General features: G+C 43.1%; 1 protein-coding gene across 1 annotated transcript in view; it reads left to right on the top strand.

Annotated features, from left to right (window-relative positions):
- Positions 1–538: 538 nt before the first annotated feature.
- Positions 539–23632, top strand: part of LOC132590107 (protein PALS1) — a 136374-nt gene continuing 113280 nt past the window's right edge. The window contains exon 1 of the mRNA XM_060262962.1: positions 539–702. The gene's annotated coding sequence lies outside the window, so the exon portion shown is untranslated. The remainder of the gene's footprint in view (positions 703–23632) is intronic.

Below are 23632 nucleotides of genomic sequence, written 5' to 3'. Positions count from 1 at the left end.
TTTGCCCTTATTTATTAAACTATGTTATTTTCTCTTCAGTTTCTCATAAAATACTATTAGGTTTGGGTGTTTGAATTTAATGTAATCAGCCAAAAGAGTTGCGCAATTATTCTTTTCGATTAATAATAATTTGGTTTATTTATTTATTCATATAATTTCCTGCCGGAGAGATGTGAGGCAACAACGGTACCCCTTCCTACTACTCTACTCCACCCCCTCATTGCAACACCAGCATTTTTGCCCGATTGGTCAGAGAAAGGAAGAGGCTACTCGCTCGCGCGAAGGGGGTGGGGTGAAATAGCGAGCACGCGCGCGCCCGTGGGCCATGACGTCTGTGTGAGATGGACAGCCAAGCGCCGGCGCGGATTTCCTTATTCCTTCCCTCTAGATAAGGTGGTCGAGAGCGGATCGCAGGGCGCTAGGAAAGACCGTGACAGCGCCTGCGCGCTGAGAAAAGGCGGTGCTTCTGTCCCTGGGATCTGGCACAGGGGGCGGGGCGATGTCGACTGAAGTTGTGGTGCTTCTCGCTCTCTTTTCCCTCGCTCCCTGTCGTCTGCGCGCGGAGTGAATTGGGAAGAGCTTGTCTCCCTGCTCGGCTCGGGCCCGTGTTTGTTATTTTGAGGGGCCTGAAGGGAAGTGGTGCCGGGCGCGCCTTCTCAAGGTGTAGGCTGAGTCCCGTCTGGTGTGGCTGGCTATGTAAAGGTGAGAAGAGGCCCCTTGATCTCTTTTTCTTCCATAGCCCTGAAGACATTCAACAGGTTCCTCCAGGGAGAGGCTGGCGTGGAGTGGGGAGGTGCCTTACTGCCCAATTTAAAGAGCAGGCTTGAGCGCAAGTCTACTCAGTAGTAAGTCCCATTTTATTCAGTGGGCGTTGTTCCCAGACAAGTGCTTTAGAATTGCACCTCCGGATCCCCTGCTCGTCGTTCCTATGCTGGGTGTTGGTGTAGCCATGGAGACGTCTTTCTCGGCGTGGATGTCTTAGGGGAAGAAGTGGTACCGTTTCTCTGTTCCCCTCGTCCCCGAGTGTGTGAACTTTGTCTCTGTATCTAGCTGGTCGCCTCCAAATGCTATCCCTGATATCCCGCCCCTTTCTCGCTGGGCTTTTCTTTCCTGCCTGTAGTTATTGGGGAGGGAGGGAAAGTGTCTGTCTGTGCCTGGTAGGGAACTTGTTTAGTTACGCTTCTTTGAGGGTGTGCGTAGAAGTAGTTTGTGTTCCCGTGTGTTGATCCTGCCGATCTTGTACTTCGTGTCTAATCTGCGTTTGTGCTTCCGGCTGGCACGAAGGAGGCTCGAGATTGCTTAGTTGAGGCCCTTTTGCTATTTTCATTGTTGCTTTACCTTGTCTATTTCAGTGTGTCCTGCAGTTAATCCTGCCCCCACCTGCTGGAAATCTCATGTTTGGGGAACTGGCCTTATAAAGCCATTAGCCTCAACTGGCACACAGGAATCTTGCAGGAAGGATTAAATTGATGAACCGGTGGAAGCTATGCATACAGCAACACGTTTATCTCTTTAAACTGTTTGGGAGTAGTAGTGCTGTTTAGGAATCATGATCAAGGAGGTGAATCTTCCAGAATATTTTGCAGAGAAGCCAAGCGACTCCTATGCCACTGTGAGTGTATAAACCCTGGCACTTTAATTTTTTTTAAAGTTTCAGGGTATTCACTTTTCCTGTTTTTAGGTTTATTTGTTTAGAACAAATATCTATAAGTATTAGAAGGTTCTTCTCTGTACCTGACACAGGATGCATTGATATTGTGGAACAAGAGCAGAAGATGAAGTACAGTTTCTTGAAAGGAAATTGTTGGATGTTAATGGTTCATTTCTGCTGAACAGTAAGGATGGTAAAGAATTTTTAGACAGGTTGATTCCAAAACCCTGAAGTTTTGCAATATCCTAGAAATACAAAATATTTCACTTTTTGCTGCCTTTTCTGATGAACTATGCACCATGGTGCTTTGTTAATACTTATGTTACAGAATAATTGTTATACAAAGCAGGAGTCAAGTTGCACCTTTAAGACCAACCAATTTTTATTTAGAACGTAAGCTTTTGTGTGCTCTTAAGCACACTTCATCAGACGAGGAATCCAGCACAGTGAGCAAAGCCATACATAGCTGAGCAGAGCCATACATAGCTGGTAAGCAGTGGCCCAGAATGCAACGTTATATTTCATGGTTCCTAGATGTTGAGAATTTATAGATTGAGAATATGGATTATGATTGATTCACATATACAGAAATAAAGGCATTTTGAATAGGCTTGGGACCATTGTTTCTAGAAGCCAATAAGACTTTTTCACTTCCAGGGGCAAAGCATACAGACTACCCAGCAAAGGCATTACAAGGGAGGAAGCAGAAGGCACTGTGAGACAAACAACACAATATTTTTGAAAGAAGTCCAGACCAGATTTAACTTTCCCTGCAAGCATGCAGTAATTGTGGGGAACATCCATTTAAAGGGTAGAAGGGCTCCTGTGTTCCTCCCCATACTGGTTTTTTTTAGTCACAGCAGCACCAGGGGGTGTTATCTGCCTCATTTAAAGCTATATGTGCAGGATTATGTACACATACAGCTCCATTCTGGAGCAGATTACTCTGCTGGGGCCATTTCCACTTGAGGGGAAAAGCACGAGGGAGCACAGTGTGGGAGCCCTTCTCCCCCATGCCATGATCCAAATTGGGCCCCACAGGATTTCAAAATGACATTTCCTACAGCTGCTGTGTGGCTATAGGGAAAGTGAATCAAATCCAGACGCAACTAATCACAAACATATTGTGTAAGTTAGTGCTGCTTGTATAGAATTAAGCCACTTCCAACTCATGTCATTATTTAGCATTTTAGCACAAAGAAATTCCAATGCCATTTTGAAAGAAGTGCTCTTTACCAGTCAGTGGCTTTTAAGAAATTACAAGCAGGGGACCCACAAAGACTTGCAGGGGACATTTCATTTCCCCCCTCCCACTGCATCCTTTTCCCTTCCCCAAAAACCATCATCGCCTCTCCCCTTTTCCTGCTTCCTTTTCTCCTTCCTACCAACCAACTTACCTTTATTTGCCTCCCTCTCTTCAGTTTTCCTTCCTTCCCTCCCTTTGGCAGCTGGTACTTGGGAAAACTATGGCCCAGAGGTGTGGTTCTGGCAGTTGTGCTGGGGAAGCTGTAAGCACTTGCAGGTGACATATCAGTCTTCCATTATCAGTCTTCCCACAAAATTTCCTCCTTACCTTCTTTTAGCAACCTTCCCCTGCTTCCTTCTTTCTGTCTCACATGCCAAAACAACCTTTTATCTGCCTCCTTCGCTATATTTATTACTTATTTATACTTTAGCATTTTCCACAATGGGAACCCAAAGCTGCTTACATCATTCTCCTATCTTCCGTTTTGTCCTCACAACAGCCCTGTGAGATAAATTAAGCAGAGAATGCATACTGGCCTAAGGGTATCCAGCGAGCTTCCAAGGCATAATGGAGTTTTGAAACCAGGTTTCCCAGACCCTAGTCTGAAACTCTACTACACCACACTGATTTTTTTTGTAGGGTAGCTGTTTTTGAACAGCAACAAGTAGCCATTCATATATGAGTCAAGCAAGTTGCATGGCATCAGGTTTCCCAATGGCTGCTGGAGAGCCCTCCCTCCCTTGGAAAGAGCCTTGACTTTTCCTGACTGAAACCAGGGCTTAAAGGCTGGCAATGCTGTTGTGGTTTTCCAGCAACCCCAACAATGGCCACCAAGAGAACATTATTTCTTAAAGGTATGGATGCTGCATTTGCTACTTTGGTGGGTTTAAGCCCCCAATGTTGTGTGTGTGTTTTAAATTTCAGATTTTGCTGCAAACCTGGGACTTTTTGAAGGTTTGTAAAAAAGAGTTATCTGGTCTGTTCATGGCTCCAGTCTCTGGATTTAAATATCCACAGAAGTTGCCAAGTTTGGTGTAGGAAGCCAGTTTGGTGTAGTGATTAAATGCTCAGACTCTTATCTGGGAGAACTGGGTTTGATTCCCCACTCCTCCACTTGCAGCTGCTGGAATGGCCTTGGGTCAGCCATAGCTCTTGTAGTCAGGGCCAGCTCATCCACTAGGCAAACTAGGCAATTGCCTAGGGCGTTGAGAGGCAGGGGGTACCGAGTTGGGCTCCCCCCCTCCTGTGCCCAAGGCAACTGACTAGTTTGCCTCCCCCGCAGCTGCCACCAGCCTCCTCTGGCCCGCCGCCGCCACAGCGCTCCACTCCCCCCACCACGGCACTCCGCTCGCCCTGCCGCCACCATGCTCTGTTTGCTCCCACTTACCACGACTACAGCCCTACTGGCTTCTAGCAGCCCACGCCTGGTTAAACGTGCAGGCGCGGGCTGCAAGAAGCCTGTAAGGCTGTTTTAGTTGCAGCAAAGGGGGGGTGAGCGGAGTGCGGTGGCAGTGGAGGCAAGCAGAGCATGGCAGCGGTGGGCTGGAGGAGGCAGTAGCGGGGGGTGAGAGGAGCGCGGTGGGGTGGCCGGAGGAGGCTGGCCGCGGCGGGGGGTGGCATGCAGAGCATGCCCAGGGGGGCCAAGGTGGTGGGGCGCCTGCCTAGGGCACTGTTTGCCCACGAGCCAGGGCTGCTTGTAGGAGTTGTCCTTGAAAGGGCAGCTGCTGTAAGAGCTCTCTCAGCCCCATCTACCTCGCAGGGTGTCTGTTGTGGGGTGGGGAGATAAAGGAGATTGTGACTGCTTTGAGACTCTGAGATTCAGAGTATAGGGTGGGATATAAATCCAATATCACCTCCACCTTCTCCTCCTCCAATTGGATATGCAATTGGAGATCTGCAAGGGACGCAGGGAGAGGGCATTCCATTCCCTCTACCTTTCCTTCCTCCTGCCAGCCCTTCTCTGTCACTCTATCTCTTTCCCTTGCCTGCAAGACTCATGGGGGAGCTAGCTCACACACACATACACACTGCACTGCTGTACCTCCCTTGCTCTGGCTCAGCCACATACCCTCTGCTGCTGCTCTACTCAGATACCCAACATCCCAATTGTCTAAATCATGTTGCAGTTGTGGCAAAATGAGGATATTGGGGGGGAGGGGGCAGAAGCTCATGCTTCTCCTTGGCAACTCTCAACAACAAAAGGGGGGGTTGGCTCATCTGCCCAACCATCCCCTTCTCCAGTGTTCTTGCTGTCCAACTCAGTGACAGTTTCAGCGGGGGGGGGGGGACTCCAGAGCATTTACATTTAGCTCAGAAAAATCAAGATGGGTAGCTGTCTTAGTCTGTCTGCAGCAGCAGAAAATTGTGAGATTCCAGTAGCACCTTAAAGACTAACAAAATTTGTGGTAAGGTGTGAGCTTTTGTGAGTCACTGCTCATTTCTTCAGAGAAAGCTGTCTTTAAGGTGCTGCTTGGATTTATCCTCTTTTCTACTGTATTTAGCTCAGAAATACTCTAATTTTTAAAAGTAAACGTTTAATCTAGTAACATTTTATTATTTAAACATTAGTAAACAGGGTGTTACCAGCCTCAAATGGTTCAACACTGATCCAGTGCTTTTTGTGTATCTTAGCTCTGTATCACATTTAACAATGCCTTCTGAGTTCTTGTGAAGTATTTCCAGGCTTCACTCTGTTTTGCACCATTTTCCCCCCTCTGGAAACACCATTAGCAAAACTCACAATAAACCTGTGTTACCAGCAGTATGTGACAAACTCCAACTTCCTATTTGCTGGCACTGAATAAGTAGCTTTAATCAGCTGTTGCAATTGTATATATCCCACAGAGTGATGTCTAGCTGTATAGAGATCTAAATCTGCATTCTACACAAATATACTATAATATGACCAAACTCAGTGTGATTGGGATTGCTACACAAGCAACGTGTTTACTCATGAAGTGAACAAATTCTGATCCGTGTCTTGCAGTTTACTCGTATAGTGGGTGGATAGGAATTGAGCTGGGATCACTGCAGGGATCTACACAATTGTAATATCTGATTAAAACTGGCTCCTCAGTGCCAGCAAATGGGAATGTCGTGTGACATGAGCACCATAAAGGTAATATAGATTATCACAACATTTGTAGACTGCATTTCCAGAGCAGGAAGAATGTTGTGCAGAAAAAAGGAGTTATATCTGATTTAACTGGTATTGTTTAAGCTTTTACAATATTCTATAAATAAGTAGACTACAGTTTAGTTGCTCAGACTTTCAACATTTTATATCCCTAAGTTATTAACACACTGTATGTAAGAACTGCTTTCAGTTGAGTATTACTGGATTTTATTTCTACCAGTAAATAGACCCTTGGTTAGACAATGTCACTTGAAGATACGGAGCCACTCAAGGGTAGCTAATTGTTACAACTACAGTACAATGTTAATACATCAATAAAAAACATTGTTGTAGAAATGGAAATATGGACAGGGTAGCTAAATGCTTTTAAATCCTCAGTCATGCTTAAATTTCTTCTTTCAAAACCAATACAACTTGTAAGTGGCAGGACCAGTCTTTTGTGATAGGTTCAATCCTCTGGAAGGCTTACCTGTGTGCATTCACATAACACCTTCACTCAATGCATTTAGAAATATGTGAGGGCATAAGGTAAACTGCTTTGACAGATCTGGCTGCATTTTAACCCGTGTGATATTTTTATCTTTTTGATGGACTGTATATGTTGCTTTTATGCCATTCCAACATGTTCTTTTAGCTGCCCACAGTAGAAAAGAGCCTTAAAAGAACTGATAATTCGGGGGGGGAGTACTAGATTTGTCTCCCCCTCCCCCCACACTGTTATAGGAAAAGAAATTTCATCTTCAGCCAAGAAGATAAATTCTAAATTTGATCTCTTGGTTAGCAACAGTAGCATTAAGGGAGACTTTTAGAGTTAATGAGCTGAGCTGATCAGCTAGGCTTTTTTTTCACCTGCTGGGTGGTCGATAAGTCGTACTTGAGCTACTAGTATTAAGGATCTGCTTTGACCATTCAAACAATCTATTCTGTCCAATCATTTAAAGCCGAGAAGGGCATCAGATAGCAACAAGTTAGTTTATAGCTTCAACCTTACTTTAGATGCTTGAATTTCTAACGTGCCTCATTCTGTGGTACACTAGTGAGTTACAGTAATTATTTTTATTTTACTTTTCTCTGTCTTCCTGCTTAACCCTAGCTGTCAATAGTGAGTTCATACAAAAGAAAGATTTTCTTCAGAGATGTTTGAATTTTAACATATCTACAAGGAGGGGAATTTTGCTTTTATTTTGAGTTATCTGTCCATTGTTTGAGCCACAAGCCATTTCAGTGTTTTAATAATTATTCCATTGAAATTAATGGCAAGAGGTTGGTTAAAGTGCATCTTTTTGGGGTATAATTATACTTTGATTACAAGCCCCAAATCATGTCTTCATTGTAAGAACAGCTCTGCTGGATCAGACCAGTAGTCCAGCATGCTTGTTTCACACAGTAACCAGCCATGTGGCCCAGAAGGCTTACAAGCAGGTAATAGAGAAGGCAAAGAAAGAAGTACTTTTCACCCTTTCTCACAATACAAGAACTCGTGAGCACTCAATGAAATTGCTGAGCAGTTGTGTGGGTTAGAAATGATAAAAGGAAATACTTCTTCACCCAAAGGGTAATTAACACATGGAATTCACTGCCACAGGAGATAGTGGTGGCTGCAAGCAAGGCCGGATCTGCCAATAGGCAAACTAGGCAGTTACCTAGGGTGCCAGCTACCCAGTGGCTGCCTCCCCGAGTCTCCCAGAGCCTCTCAGGAGTCTCCTGAGAGGTGCAGGCTGTGTGGGCTTTCTCCCTGCCTTTGCACCCCTGGGGTGCAAAAGCAGGGAGAGGATCTCCCTCACCCCTGCTCTCGGAGTCTCCCGAGAGGGACGGGGGTTTTCTCCCTGCCTTTGCACCCCCGGGGGTGCAAAAGCAGGGAGAGATGTCTCCCCCCCCCATTCCTCTCTGGAGTTTCCTGAGAGGCAGGGGTGCAAATGCAGGGAGAGGATCTCCCTTCCCCCTCCTCTCTGAATCACCTGAGAGGTGCGAGGGATGGGGGCTTTCTCCCTGCCTTTGCACCCCCAGGGGTACAAAAGCAGGGAGAGGATTTCTCCCCCCCCCCCATGCCTCTCCAGAGTTTCCTGAGAGGCAGGGTCTTTCTCATTGCCTTTGCACCCCTGGGGTGCAAAAGCAGGGAGAAGATCTCCCCCCCCATTGGCCCATTCATTCCTGTGAACCCATAGGATAGAATGGCAGGATCGTGTCGCCTTTGCAGCATGATGCCAGAGAAGGGGTTTAAAGTTTAAATCCCCTTCTCTAGCGTTGCTCTGCAGAGGCGGCACGATCCCTCCATTCTACCCTATGTGGCCATAGGAAAGAATGGAGTCCATTCTATTCTATAGCCGCATACGATAGAATGGACTCCATTCTTTCCTATGGGCCTATAGGATAGAATGGAGGGATCTGCGGCTGCTGCTTCATGATTCTAGAGAAGGGGATTTAAACTTGAAACCCCTTTTTCAGTGTGGTGCTGCAGAGGGGCGGGGAAAGTTATTTTTGCCTGGGGCACAAAATGCTCTAAAGCCAGCACTGGCTGCAAGCATAGACAGCTTTAAGAGGGGACTGGATATACATATGAAGCAGAGGTCCATCAGTGGCTATTAGCCACAGCATATTGTTGGAACTCTCTGTCTGGGGCAATGATGCTCTGTATTCTTGGTGTTTGGGAGAGCAATAGTGGGAGGGCTTCTAATGTCCTGGCCCCACTGATGGGACCTGGTTTTTTTTGGCCACTGTGTGACACAGAGTGTTGGACTGGATGGACCATTGGCCTGATCCAACATGGCTTCTCTTGTGTTCTCATGAATGGAGGCAAAGGTCTCCCTGTGTTGTTGCTTCCATACCACTGGTTTCTGACCATGAAGGTTCCATTTAGTCATCCTGGCTAATACCCATTGATGGACCCATCTTCAATCCATTTGTCTAATTCCCTTTTAAAGCCAACTAAGCTAGCAGTTATCACTGCATCCTGTGGCACTGAATTTCACAAGTTAATTGCGCTGAGTAAATAAGTGCTTTCTATTTGCCTGCTCTAAATCTATTATGCATCAGCTTCACTGAGTGCTTGCACATAGTGGCATTATAGGCTCTTCCAATCTGTGTTTCCTGTCCTATGCATAATTGTGTAAGCTTCTATCATGTCCTGCCTTCGTTGTTGTTTCTATAAATTTAAAAGCCCCAAACTTCTGAACACTTCCTCCTATGGAAGGTGCTTAAGGATCTTTCTGGTTATGCTTTTCTGCTCCATTTCAGCACTACCCTTTTTTTAGAGAACCAGTTTAATTTAGTGGTTAAGAGCATGAGAGAACCAGGTTTGATTCCCCCACTCCTCTACACACAACTGCTTGTGTAACCTTGGGTCAGTCACAAATTCTCTCAGAACTGTTCTCTCAAGAGCTCTGTCAGCCCCACCTACCTCACAGGGTGTCTGTTGTGGGGAGGGAAAAGGAAAGGAGATTGTAAGCTGCTCTCCCAAGTGAAGGGTGGGGTATAAATCTAGTCTTCTCCTCCTCCTCTTCAACTATATGCAGTAGGTTGGATACCTGGATCAGTTTCCCTGAATAGAAGGCACTTTCATCAACGGAAGGGAATAGTACTGTCTTCTCCCCTCAGGTTATAGCCTACTGAGCCTGAAAAAATAAATGGACGTAAGTCTGAAGAAGTGAGCAGTGACCCCCCAAAACCTATCCTCCTCCTCCTTTCTTGGCCAGCCACAGGCCCACAGTTTCTCCATCTGCCTGGCTTGTTTGGTAGTGGTGCTGGGGTGACAACTCTCCCTGCCCGCCTGCTTGCGGTGCCTCTGGCTGCCTGGCTCACACCGCAGTGGAGGGCAGCAGCAGCAGTTCATGAAGCTATGGTGGCTCCTGCTTCTGACTGACTGACTGGCTTGTGTAGCAGCAACTCCTGCACCTATAGTGGCAGACTTTCAAAATGGCAGCCAAGGTCATATGACAGTTATTACAAGATCATAATCTTCTGTTTAAAATGTCACTTTTTTTTCTTTTCAGGATTTTTCAGCAAACCTGAAGAGTCTCCCAGATATGTAAAGAGACAACCCTTATCTGTATCTAGCCCCATTCTCTGGGGTTCTTGATTCACATGGTGGTCAAGTTCAGAATTAGATACATGATATAATGTGCTTAGTAACCATCATTGGTAGATATAAAATATGTAGATAGTATGAATTGAACAGTCTTATTAGCCACTGCAGATATAAAACCTGTTTCAGATAAATGTTAATGTTCTGTAATAATAATAAATTTTTATTTATACCCCGCCCTCCCTGCCGAAGCAGGCTCAGGGCGGCTCAATCTAGCTAGATTTTTTTTTTTTTAGTTTTATCTTGCATTTCGGGATTGGAGACATTTTACAGTGATTACTACTTCAGTTCCTTACCTTGGTGAAATGCAGATTTTTGAGATAAAACCTTAAGGGTATATGGCTGACATCGTTTTAAATGGCTAGGGAGGAAGGCAAGAGGAATAGAACATGTATTTCATGCCCCATGGGACAACTTAGTTTATTTATATCCTGCATGTTGCTGAAACTCAAGGCGGAGTACACAATTTTTTAAAACAATGCAGTCAGGCAGCATTAGACGTTCCATAAATAACTCAATAGGACTAGAATCACTAAACTAGAAAACATTGCAAACAGATATGACATCACATTCCATAAACATTCCAATGCAAAGATGAATTATATAGGTGGCAGACAATGCAGCACAAGGAAGATGATACAGTTCCCTCTTATTCTACATAGCTTGTAGTTCTTATCTAGCAAGGAAACATGTTGAAGGTGAGTGCCTAGGCTGCAGTATTAATAGTTGGAGTAAAATGTATGATTTTTACCAGCAATGGAGGGTATTCTCTGCGTGCCTCTGATGGTTTAAGAAATGTTGGCCAACCGTCTTTCCTATATGAATTTTATGAGGCTGGATGTTGTTTGCTCAGATTTTTTTTTAAATACCAGAGTTTCCCTTCACCAGAGTATTCACTTGTGTGCTTTTAGTTCTCTTCACATAGGGACAGAATGACATAACTACAGGCCACACAACTTGATATAAGACATCTGAGTTCCTTTGATAACTGCTTTTTTAATGTTATGTCTTCAGGTGAGATAGGGTTTTGCTCTTGGATAAGATACCAATGTGACTATTCCATCAGTCCTCTGCCTGCCACCCTCTCAAATCCAGCTATGTCTTCTCCCTTACATCATCATGGTCATACTAGATAGGACTTGTTCTGATTGAAGGCTAAATATTAGATGTGTTAGTCAGTAGCAGCAGTGGTACCTTAAAGAGTAACAAGATTTACTTAATTGCAAATTTTCATGAGTCAGACTCTCAAAAGCTTATGCTGGAATAAATTTTGTTACTCTTTAAGGTGTTGTTTTCTTCTGATTTAAAACTGTTAATGATGTCACTACGGTAATCAGGGCCAGCGCTGGAGGTTCTGCTGCCTCAGGCAGAACCCTGCCCCCATCTTCCAGTGGGGGGGCAGTGTGGCAGTGGGCGTGCTTGGAGCCTGGCTCTGAGTGCACTTGCTGCCTCCCTGCCCCCCAACCTTGCCCAGCTCTCCTGGTTCCTGGAAAGACTTGAGCAGGGTCGTGGTGGCAGCAGGCACGCTCGGAGCCAGGCTCTGAGCTTTCTTGTTGCCAAGGCGCCCCATCAACCCTTCTTATCCTTCCCAGGGCCCGGGAAGGCTGGGCAGGGTTGGGGTGACCACCTTCATGTCCCCCGGGTCTGTGCTATAGACCCAGGGAATGTGGAAGCAACTGGGCAGTGCCTGCACAGTGTTGTCTTCAGAGCCTTCCATTGGGGAAGGCAGGCTCCAAGGAGCACACACACCATGTGTAGGGAGAGGGGGTTCCTGACGGTGCCCCTATAGCCCATGTGCTGCCCTAGGCAGCCGCCTACTAGGTCTACTCCCATGCACTGGCCATGACGGTAATCTCGCTGTGCTGGCATAAATTATGCTGATAAAGGGGACTTGCTTGCAGTTCTGTGCTCATTCAGCTGGTGTAACTTGAGGGTAAGGATTGCACTGTTTTTCTGCTGCATTATCCCAGTTTTCCCTGTTAGTGTCTTCCATAGCTTTCTTTTGCCTTTGTCTTGTGACTTATTATCAGTCCTGAGGAGTTTTAATTATTCATTACCTGTAATTGTGGTTTCAGCCTTGAAAGGATGGTTTATTTAAAAATTAAATAAAATCTAGCAAGCAAGATTCCATGCTGGAACTACTTTGTGGCATATATGTACATATGGGCTCATCAGCTGTCAAGCTGGTTCTTATTTGCACATTATTTTCAAGACTTCTTTAGTGCTTACTTATCAGTGTAATTATCTGTTAATGTTTGTTGCTGCACTCTGGTATATTGACTTGTTAAAGTGTACCTTGTGAAATTCTGCAGCAACCTGTGCATCTACAGCAAATATTGTTGCTTCACTACCCCTTTCCACAATTCTGTATAAGGAGACCTGCCACCAAGATTCAGCAGATGGTAGAAATGGCAGTCTTAATAAACACAACTTTTTGTCAAGCTGGAAATGTGGCTTTTCAGGAAGCCAGCAACAGCTTCTGTGTTAGAAAGAAATCACCTTTCCAGTTTGTATGCTAGGTAAACAAGAAACAGATTTTGAATTCACCTCTGGCTTCTCAACATTTCACCAAGAATTCATGAGTGGGACTCTGAATGTGTAAATATGATGTCATAAATATAGAAAGATTGCATAAGAATCAGAATGGCAAGGACTTTGAACTTGGAAGTATGATATTCACCCTTTGGATTCAAGATTTTAGATGTTAATTGTATCAGGCACAGTTGATATGCTAATACTGCAAAATGTATTGAGAGGAACTAGGAATCAAACCAGCTTCTTTAGCTTCTGTGTTGTACAAGGGACATTGTAAAATATTAAGAAAGTTCCTGTGATCATTTCATGCTGGAATCTGAAAAATATTCTGTCGCTGTTGTGGAATTTGCCATCCTGCAGCTTCCTAACCCACCTCTCATAGCTTCTCGGCTAAGATCAAGTGTGTGTAGTATCTAACCCAGCTCTTTATTCTCTTATCTGTGATTTCCTATCAGCTGAATCCAAAAACAAAAGCTGTGCGATATCTCCTGTTAAGACTATCAATAACAATACAAGAACAAAGTTTTTCAGCAGCACTTTTAAGACCAACAAAGTTTTTTGTGTGCACTTCAGATAGGTACCTGAAGAAATATACGTGCCCATGAAAGCGTATACTTTGAATGAAACTTTGTTGGCCTTAAAGGTGCCACTGGGCTCAAATTTTGTTCAGCTGTTTCAGACTGACTCAGCTACCCTCCTGAATCTAATAACAAAAAACAGTGCCGACTTTCAAGTTCTCCAGAATGCTTCACAAGGCTAGATGCCAACGTGGGAGAGAAATATTGCAAAATGTGATCTTAACACCTCCTGTTAGCATCTTCATAGTATGCCAGACTGATTTGAGTAAAACAGTTGGGCTTGCAACAGCTTTCCTGTTAGCAGGGGTCCTGACCTTTTTGCGCTTGCAGGCACATTTGAAATCCTGACATGGAATGGTGGACATAGCAGCAAAATGGCTACCACAAATGGCTGTTGCAGGAGGCAGAGTCAGCCACAAAAAGATTTCCACAGCTTAACTTCAGTAATACTGTGCAGATCCTTGTTGCTACCAAAGCAACAATTTTTCAAAAACCTGCACTGCCAATCAAAAAGCCTTGCTGGGCAGAAGCCCTACCTAGCCTCACCCACTTCCTAAAGACATTTGATGGGCACTGAAAAAGAAGTTGGTGAGTGCCATGGCGCCCACATACACCATGCTGGGTTCTCCTGCTGTTAGGTTTGGCTTGAATGATTCTCTAGTTTGACATTGATTTGAATTCTTGGGTTGCATGTTTGTTGTGTTAGGCTAGCCACTTTGTTCTGTGCTTCTGCCAGAATTCCCTGGTTTTGTATTGTTTCTTTGGGCTTGTTTGTTTCTGCTTTGAGAGGTGTTTGGCCAGTTATTGTTTTGCATCTTTGGCTATTCTTTCTCCTGGAGAAAGCATGGAGGCATCTTGTTCAGGGTCTCATGGAACTGGACCTTGTGGTCCAATTCATTTGAAACTTGGGGATTATTTAAAGGACAGATCCCAGCAGCTGTGCTACAGTTTTGGTGCAGTTTGCTGAAGAAACAGCCCTTCTAGTTCTTCAGAAAGATTCCCCATAGGGAATAATGGAGCCAGATAATATTGGAATCCCCACTACCACCAGATAGTTGTATCCTGGATTATAGAGAATAGAAATATTTTTGGCTCCCTGATATTCAGATCCAACCCCCCCATTTTTTCCAAGATGCATATCTGTGTGTGTGTGTGTGTTGTGCCATCAAGTCACTTCAGACTTAATGGCAACCCTATGAATTAATGTCCTCCAAAGCATTCTGTCGTCCAGTTCAAATCACTTTACTCCTAAATTACTGTGTCCCACCCTCATAGTCCATGGAAAAGAGCACCTGATATAAGAGAAAATTATATCATATATCAAAAAATATATTATAGCTTTGGAAAAAGTGCAGAAAAGGGCAACTAGAATTAAAGGTTTGGAACACTTTCCCTATGAAGAAAGGTTAAAACGCTTGGGGCTCTTTAGTTTGGAGAAACGTCGACTGGGGGGGGGTGACATGATAGAGGTTTACAAGATTATTCATGGGATAGAGACGGTAGAGAAAGTAGTACTTTTCTCCCTTTCTCACAATACGAGAACTCATGGGCACTCAATGAAATTGCTGAGCAGTCAGGTTAGAATGGATAAAAGGAAGTACTACTTCACTCAAAGGGTGATAAACACATGGAATTCACTGCCACAGGAGGTGGTGACAGCTGCCAGCATAGACAGCTTCAAGAGGGGATTGGATAAACATATGGAGCAGAGGTCCATCAGTGGCTATTAGCCACAGCATATTGATGGAACTCACTGTCTGGGACAGTGATGCTCTGTATTCTTGGTGCTTTGGGGGGGGGGCAACACTGGGAGGGCTTCTAGTGTCCTGGCCCCACTGGTGGATCTACTGATGGCGCCTGGTTTTTTGGCCACTATGTGACACAGAATGTTGGACTGAATAGGCCATTGGTCTGATCCAATGTGGCTTCTTTTGTTCTTAAGGCAAATAGATGGGGGGAAAGAGTTGGAGATGGAAAGAAAGCAACTTTAACTTTAAATGTATTTGCTAAGCCACCACCTGGCTTGGCTTGGAGACATGATTTAAAGAGAGAAATGCCTTCACCAAGTCAGCCGATGGGGTGGTGGGGTCTTCAAGAGCCACACAATATGTGTGGAAGGGCCACATATGACTCCTAAGCTACAGTTTGGCCACCCCTGGTCTTGATTAAGACATGCAAAAGGTCCTGGGAGAACCAGATTACTCTTTCTCTGTATATAGCCTGAGGATATTGGGGGGGAGGGGTCTAAAGGATGGCTCCCATGGGAAAGGGGTCTTGTGGTAAAGTAAACTCATCAGTCCTAACTAACTGCATTGGTAGGTATAAGAGGAGGGAAAGTATTATTAATATTTCTGTTCTGCTTTTACCTATATGTGGATTCAAAGCTACTATATATACAGAAATACATCTATGCTGGATGTTTGATTCAAGAATCAGTTAATACTCCACATTGTGGAGACATTGAATCTCGTGATATGAAGTTTCAGTTTGACCCTTCACTAATCCTTTTCCGCTGGGAGCCTTTCAATAGTGCCAGAGGTGTGAAATTTTCAGAAATGTTGTAGAAAAACTTTTGGGGGATGGGATAGAAATTTGGAGGAAATTTAAATATATGCAATACTTTCTTTACCAAATTGGTGTTTTAATGCTTTAACAATATGAATGCATCTTATGTTACATCATATAAAATTGTTCTATTTAGCACATTTAAGTGAAAATACATTAGTTTTCTACAAGAAAAATCATGATCAGTATTTGAGAAAGTTGTCAACTGCTGTACCTTATGCTGCCTTTATATGCATTCATTTTTGGTATCGGAGAGGTAGGAAGAATTAAAAGTTGAAAATAACTTTTATAGTATATATTTGGGTAGGCATTCATACAGTTACAATAGAAACCTTATAACATTGAGAACATTGAACTCGTCATTTATTATGAATTATATTTTAGCTGTTTTCTTTTGTGGGTGGGGAGATGTGCCATTTTAGATGGGTTTAAACTGCTTTAATTATGTGTTCTGTTCAGTTTTAATGGTTTCTAAGATGTGTTTTTATTAAATATGCTTTAATTTGTTAGCCATGTTCGTAGTTCTGATGGAGTCACAAACACAGGTATAATATATATATGTAATGTAGTTGACAAAATAAGTCACATTAAACCATAATACACAGGAATTGTCTAATGCTGTAGGTTGTTTATGCAGAAATCATTGTAAGATATACTTCAAGTGAGTAAAATCTTAAACATTTCACTCATTCCAAAATAGTAAATATTTCATATAAGTTTTCCCCCCTTCTCAGTGCTCTCCAGAGCTTCCATGGTTTTCCTTTGGAAAACGTTGAGGTAGAAGTCCTCAGATAATTAAGACCTGTTTCTGGTTCTTAATAATTTGAGGCAATGAAGACCTGTTTCTATGTTCTTTTGCAAAAACTGATCCAGTTATTATAATAATGTAGTGCAATGCTTCCTTTCCTGTGTTCATCAGCAACCCTGGCTTGGTCTTGGATCAGCCATAACTTCATCTTTTGTCCTTCTAACTAGTAATTGAAAATTATATATTAAGTACATTTTTATTCTTCCCCTTCTCCTGGGAGCTCAGGGCAGCACACATTGAGGGCTTGAGATATCCCAGGTACAGGGGAAACCTAGAAATTCCATTGTGGTGCCTAATTTTTTCAGTAGTGAGGTTACAGTAGTGTGTCTTAGGAGTTCTAAGTGGAATTACAAGGGGTTAGAGTCAGCCATTTTTTCCACTGGTGAAAAAGGGAGGAGAAATTGACTTCCAGAAAGGGTATGTTTGGTATCATGGGACCTGCATAGACAAAAGCCATGTGGAATGAACTCTGTAAAAAGAAGGGAAATTGGCTGAGATTGAATGTCAAAGCTGGCTGGATCCAACCTAAAGTTTATTTGCAATTTTACATTAGAAAATTTTATGGTATAAAAATAAATGTACATACTGCTTCTTTATATGTAAACTCTACACCATTCAGTGATGGTGGATTAATGTGGTGGTGGAAGAAGACCATAGATTTATACCCCACCCTTCTCTCTGAATCAGAGTCTCAGAGTGGCTTACAATCGTTATCTTCCTCCCCCACAACAGACACCCTGTGAGGTGGGTGGGGTTGAAAGAGTTCTCACAGCAGCTACCCTTTAAAGGACAACCTCTGAAAGAACTATGACTGACCCAAGGCCATTCCAGCAGCTGCAAGTGGAAGAGTAGGGAATCAAACCCGGTTCTCCCAGATAAGAGCCCATGGACTTAACCACTACACCAAACTGGCTTTCACCAGGTTACTTGGTCCTCCATCAATCTTGAACTCAGGGGTGGGAGGTAGAGTGGCTTGGATCATCTGGGAGGCTTTCTCCTTCAAGCCACTTCCCATTCCAAAGATTCTAAAGACCTGGCTGGACATTCCCATTCCCCCCTATCTAGGCAGAGAGCTGATTTATGCTTGCTTGTGGAGCCATTGATGAGGTGGCTCCTCGATGTTCTCTGTGTTCCTGTGGAAAAGCATCCCCCTGGTATACGGCAGAACATAGGAGGATGAAGCGGAGCTTAGACCAGGGGAGGCCAAATTTGCTTAATGTAAGAGCCATGTAGAATAAATGTCTGAAAGCTGCAAGACATGATCGCCAGATATCTAAGAGCCACAAGACATGAACATCAGATGTTTGCAAGGCAGGAAGGGAAGAATGAAGGAAGGAAAGCAAATAGATGGAGGGAGGGAGAAGTGGAAAGAAAACAACTTTAACTTTAAATGCATTCTCCAAGCTGCTGACTGGCTTGGCTTGGAGAAGTGGTTTAAAGAGAGAAATGCCTTCTTCAAGCTGGCCAACGGGGCAGTGGGTGCTTTGAGAGCCACACAATATGCGTGAAAGAGCCACATGCGACTCCCGAGCTGTAGTTTGGCCACCTCTGGCTTAGACGACTAGAGTGAGTTTGGGGGGGAATTTCCAGAAGACCTCAAGGAAGCAGTGGTCATACTGCTCTTGAAAAGGGCATCTCTGGATTCTCTAGATCCAACCAATTACTGCCCAATCTTGAATTTACTGTTTCTGGGTAAGGTAATTGAGAGAGTGGTAGCTGAACAGCTCGAGGATTTCCTGGATGATATGTTGGCCCTAGAGCTGTTCCAATTGGGCTTCCACCCAAGCCATAGGATGGAGACTGTACTGTTTGCCCTAACAGTCTTCATAGACAGTTGGATTGAGGTGGGTTAGCACTGCTATTGTTGTTAGATCTCACAGCAGCTTTTGACACAGTCGACTATGATCTATTGGTTCACTGCCTTGCTGATGTGGGAATATATGGGGTAGCCCTTTAGTGGCTTTCTCCTTTCTCCATGGCCAGGGACAGAGGGTGGTGCAGGGTGAGGAGGTGTCCACAAGGTTTTCCCTAGTATGTGGGGTTCCTCAAGGAGCACTCCTTTATTGGACATTGTTTAACATCTATACATGCCTCTTTGCCCAGCTGACATGGAATTTTCAGACTTGGGTGTCATCAATATGCAGATGACACTCTGCTATATCTCTTTACTGGGTGACCAGTCAGCCAATGTTCCACAAGATCTGGCCAAGGGCCTAGAAGCTATGGTGGGCTGGCTAAGGAAGAGCAGATTGAAGCTGAATCCATCAAAGATGGAGGTTCTGTGGCTGGGGGAAATGGGGCTGGATCTGGGATGCAGATTACCAGCACTTGATGGGATGCCACTAACACCAGTGCCATCCATCAAGAGCCAGGGTGTGACACTGGATGCCTCTCTCTCATTGGAGGCCCATGTTATACATATTGCTAAGGTAGACTACTGGAATTCATTTTACACTGGCCTACCCTTGAGACTGACCCAGAAACTCCAACAGAATGCAGCAGTGCGAGTCCTGTTGGGAATGCCATGGATGGCACATATGCAACCTGTGCTACACCAGCTGCACTGGCTTCCAGTTGAGTAGCGAGTCAGATTCAAGGTCTTGGTTTTGACCTTCAAGGCCTTGAGTGGTCTGGGACCAAGGTATCTGCAGGACCATCTCTTCTGTTACATCCCTGGTTGAGTATTAGACTCTTCTGGTAGCAATTTGCTGATGATCCCGAGCCCTAAAAAGGCTCAACTATCCTCAACTACAGCCAGGACCTTCTCTGTCCTCGCCCCCACCTGGTAGCTTTCTCAGCTGTTGACATTCAGGCCCTGCAGCATCTTATGCAATTCTGCAGGGCTTGTAAGGCAGAGATGTTCTGACAGGCTTTCGATTGAGGACAGCAACAGCTGGCACATTTCTTTCCTTTTCGTCCACCCCTGTTCAGCAGTCTTCCTCCCCCCCCCCCTCCATATGCTCTGATAGTTTGGAAGGAGAACTAACTTAGTGCAACTCAGTCAAGGGTTTTAGAGTTTTTTAATTTAACTTTTTATAGTGTTCTATCTGTTGTACATTGCCCAGAGTCTGGCCTTGGCCAGGATGGGTTATCAAGCAAGTCCAATAAATAATATTAATAATAATAATAATAATAATAATAATAATAATAATAATAATAATAATAATAATTCAGTCTTAACCAATTGCTTCTAAACTAGGGTTAGAGGTTAGCTTTTTGTTGTGGCAATGACACAATGGGGAGGGACGGTGGCTCATTGGTAGAGCATCTGCTTGGGAAGCAGAAGGTCCCAGATTCAATCCCTGGCATCTCCAAAAAAGGGTCCAGGCAAATAGGTGTGAAAAACCTCAGCTTGAGACCCTGGAGAGCCGCTGCCAGTCTGAGAAGACAATACTGACTTTGATGGACCAAAGGTCTGATTCAGTATAAGGCAGCTTCATATGTTCACTCATGGTTTTCTCCTTCATTTGTTTATGTATTGAATTTCATAAAAAAATTGAACTTCATAGCTTTAATAAAATAATGAGAAACTCTGAAAAAGTTAGAATTTGGTTCGGTAGTAGCAATTAGAAAATATGCTCATTAAGATGTGAAGCTAAAAATTTAGTCTGGCTCCTACATTTTTGGCTCGGCTTCTGAATCTGAAGACAAGTTGTTTGAGGCCTGGCATGTGTAGTTCTTCTGCCCTCCATTTTATCCTCACAGCACCCTTTGAAATAGACCAGGCTGAGAGAGAATGACTGTCCTCTAAATCAGAAACTGTACTGTAAATAGATCTTAATTTCAAATTGTATTATCTGGTTTATTGTATGCCTTGATTTTTTTTTTTATGTGTAAATGTGTTATATGATTGGTCAAATGACCATAATAATGACTGACTGCTCTAAGTCTTCCAGTGAGTGCCATGTATGTAGAGATTTGAGTTTAGGTCTCTTAGTCTTAGGCATACACTCAAAGCACCACACTTCAGTGCCTCTGGAATTCTCCAGTTTGGGAGAGTTTTTCCATTACTTGGATTATTTCAAGAATTGTGGAGTTATCTGGTCTGATGTCCAAGAGTCTAAATTTTGATCAGACTGAGATGAGACATAAATGTTTCATTGTTTTGATAGTGTCCAAAGTCAGTGTGTGGTTAAAGAGAGCCTAAATACCAGGGGCTGTCACTGATGTTGCATTGGTTACATAGGTATCACCACCTTGCTCCCCATCTGCGGAGGGAGCTTTTAGAAGCACTTATAGCTCCTAGTGGGGAGCACCTCCAAAGCTCTGTATAATTATGCAGGCAGTACCTGATGGCTCCTAACCTCTGAACTGTAGCAAAGTTTTATACCTAATGTCCTGTTTTGGAGATTCTTCAAATTCCTACGAAGCTGAGCATGACAAGAGGAGGGAGAAGTGGCAAGTTTGACTTGGAGGTAGAGTGATGGGTTAAGATTGAAGAAACCCAGGTTCAAATCCCCACTCTGCCATGAGGCTCTCTGCGTGACCCTTGGTTAGTGCAGTCACTCTTTGTCAGCTCAGCATACCTTAGAGTTTGTTGTAAGGATAAATGGAGGGGGAGGGACTGATGTATCCCACCCTAAGGTCCTCTTGGAGGAAGGGCAGGATACTAAACTTTTAAATAGCTACCAATACTAGCCAAAAACTTATGAATCCGTAATCAGATGTTTTCATTTATACTATTTACAAAAAGACAGTTTGCTAATCTTTCATGTGTGTGACTGCACAAAGTGATGTGTTGGATTACTTTTAACTGTTTAAGAAGTACTCTGTAGTCATGAATCCTGTTTCCCTTTCTTCTCAAAGGAGTCCCTTTGTGTTCATTTTAGTGAGAAATTCAGTGATGGAAAAAAGGAACAGGACAAGAAGATACTGTCCTTGCTCCTTGTCTTTATATGAAACCAATTATTTAATGTAGTATTCAAAAAGCTTTTGTAAAGTCACCCATCTTCTAACAAAAACAGGACCTTGAGCACTAAGTAAAGTAGATTCCACAAGAAAGTATTCTCCCCTAATACTAGAACTGAGAGGGTTTCCAATTAAGTTGATGAGCAGTAGATTTAGGATGCAGATAAAAGGAAATACTACTTTATTCAATTAATAGTTAAATTATTGAATTAATTGTCAGGATATGTAGTAATGGCCGTAAGCATAGATGTCTTTAAAAGGAGGTAACAAAGATTCATGGAAGACAGGTCCACTTGTGGTGACCAAAGGGAACATCCATGTTCAAAGGCAATAAGCAACTGAATACCAGTACTATCTCTGGTAGGAGACAGTATTGTTGAAAGGTCTTGGCCTATGCCCTGTTCATTGGCCCTCCAGGGGAACTGGTTGGCCACAGTGTAAAACAGGATGCTGACCTAGATTGACCTCTGATCCAGCAAGGCTCTTGTTATGGTCTTATCCAAAGTCTTAGGAGGCAGGAAATATCTTCCTTTGTTTTGTTGTTCTGTCTGCTTTTTTAGCCTGTGACCCATGGTAAATGTTAGAAGGTAAACGTTTGGTGAGGCTATGATCTAAGAGTAAATACAGTTGACAGCAGTTGCATGTCTTATTCTGTGAAAATCTGATACCTTTGCTCTCTACTTGTGTACCTTGCTTGTATGTTCAAGGGACCTCAGACCTCTAGAAAGACTGTTCTGTCTTTAAGTGTTTTGAGCATTGTGTGTTGAGAAATTTGGATAGATAATTGTTATAGAGCCATGTTTTTCTTTGTCTTCTGAAGTCAGTCTTTCCTATATCCAGTACTTTATAAGTAACCTCTAGTTGTATTTATTTCTGTGATGTGCTAGTCTGAGCTCTAAAGCTCCTATTGAGTAAGCAAAACAATTTTTAATAAGTAGAAAGAAAAGGTGAGCTGGAGTATTTTTTCCAGTTTTTTCCAGTTCATCTGAATTCCAGTTAAACAGTAAACATATTCAGAAATCCCACACTTAAAATCATCATCATGTACATGAGTCAAAATCAGCATTCTGTATGCAGTTGAAAAAATATCTATAGTGAGAACATTTAAAATAGCAATTTGCCCCAATTGTTGTAGGAGTCATTTTCTTTCACGATACCTTTCCTGTTTCTGAGAATATGAACATGGCTGTACATATGAAGCAGAATTATATTACATGTCTATTCTACCATATGTAGTGTTATAACTCTGCTTAATAAATACATCTGTCACTCTAGTCTACTGAAGAATGTGATAGGTATCATGAGAAAAATTACTGCCTTGGAATCATACAATAAACTGATGTCATTGTTGTGTATGAATGTTCTAGTAAGTTCAAAACGAGAATGAAACTAAATGGATGACTAATGGACAGGCACTCCTATTTGAAGTGGGCGTAGCCTAATACTAGTTTAAGTTTACATCATCCAGTAACTGACTATACCCTTCTTGGCAAATTTAAAGATCTTCCAGAATCTACACCCAAGTTCCAAATTGCTGTTTGCTCCTCCTCCGAATTTATTAGTTTCTTATATAAAATATCAGTTATGATAATTCTTCATTTCGTCACAATACCCTATGAGATAAACCCCCAATTCAATTTTACAGACAGAAAGCTGATTTTCTCAAGGATCTCCAGTGTTTTCATAGCTGAGTTTGATCTGTTTGGGGACATCTGGCCCCCCTGGACTTTTCCCCCTTAACACATTTCAAAGCCCTTTTCAAATTAATTGAGCTGAAATGTTCAAATGGTGAACAAATTTCAGATTATTTTGGGTATAGCGACTTAATTTCAGTGCTTTGAAATAATATGCATTTCAGTTTCTTTTAATATTTCATTGTGGAAGAATGTTCTTGTTCAAGGTGGTACATTATATAGTACCAGCATTTTAATAGTTGGTAATATTAATACATTTATATACTGTGTTTATTATCCTATGGGAAGTGCAGTGAATAATAGAATTACATTATGTCATAAAAGACAAACAAATTTATCAGTCAGTATATCTGATTCTGAACCTGAAGATCAAAAACTGAAGATCAAAAACACCACGGAATCAGGGCCATTGCATAAAAATCCCATTTAA

This window comes from Heteronotia binoei, chromosome 21 (genome assembly GCF_032191835.1).
Source record: "Heteronotia binoei isolate CCM8104 ecotype False Entrance Well chromosome 21, APGP_CSIRO_Hbin_v1, whole genome shotgun sequence".
Taxonomy (NCBI): domain Eukaryota; kingdom Metazoa; phylum Chordata; class Lepidosauria; order Squamata; family Gekkonidae; genus Heteronotia; species Heteronotia binoei.
The sequence above is the reverse complement of the archived record's forward strand: the minus strand, read 5'-3'. Positions and strand labels throughout refer to the sequence as shown.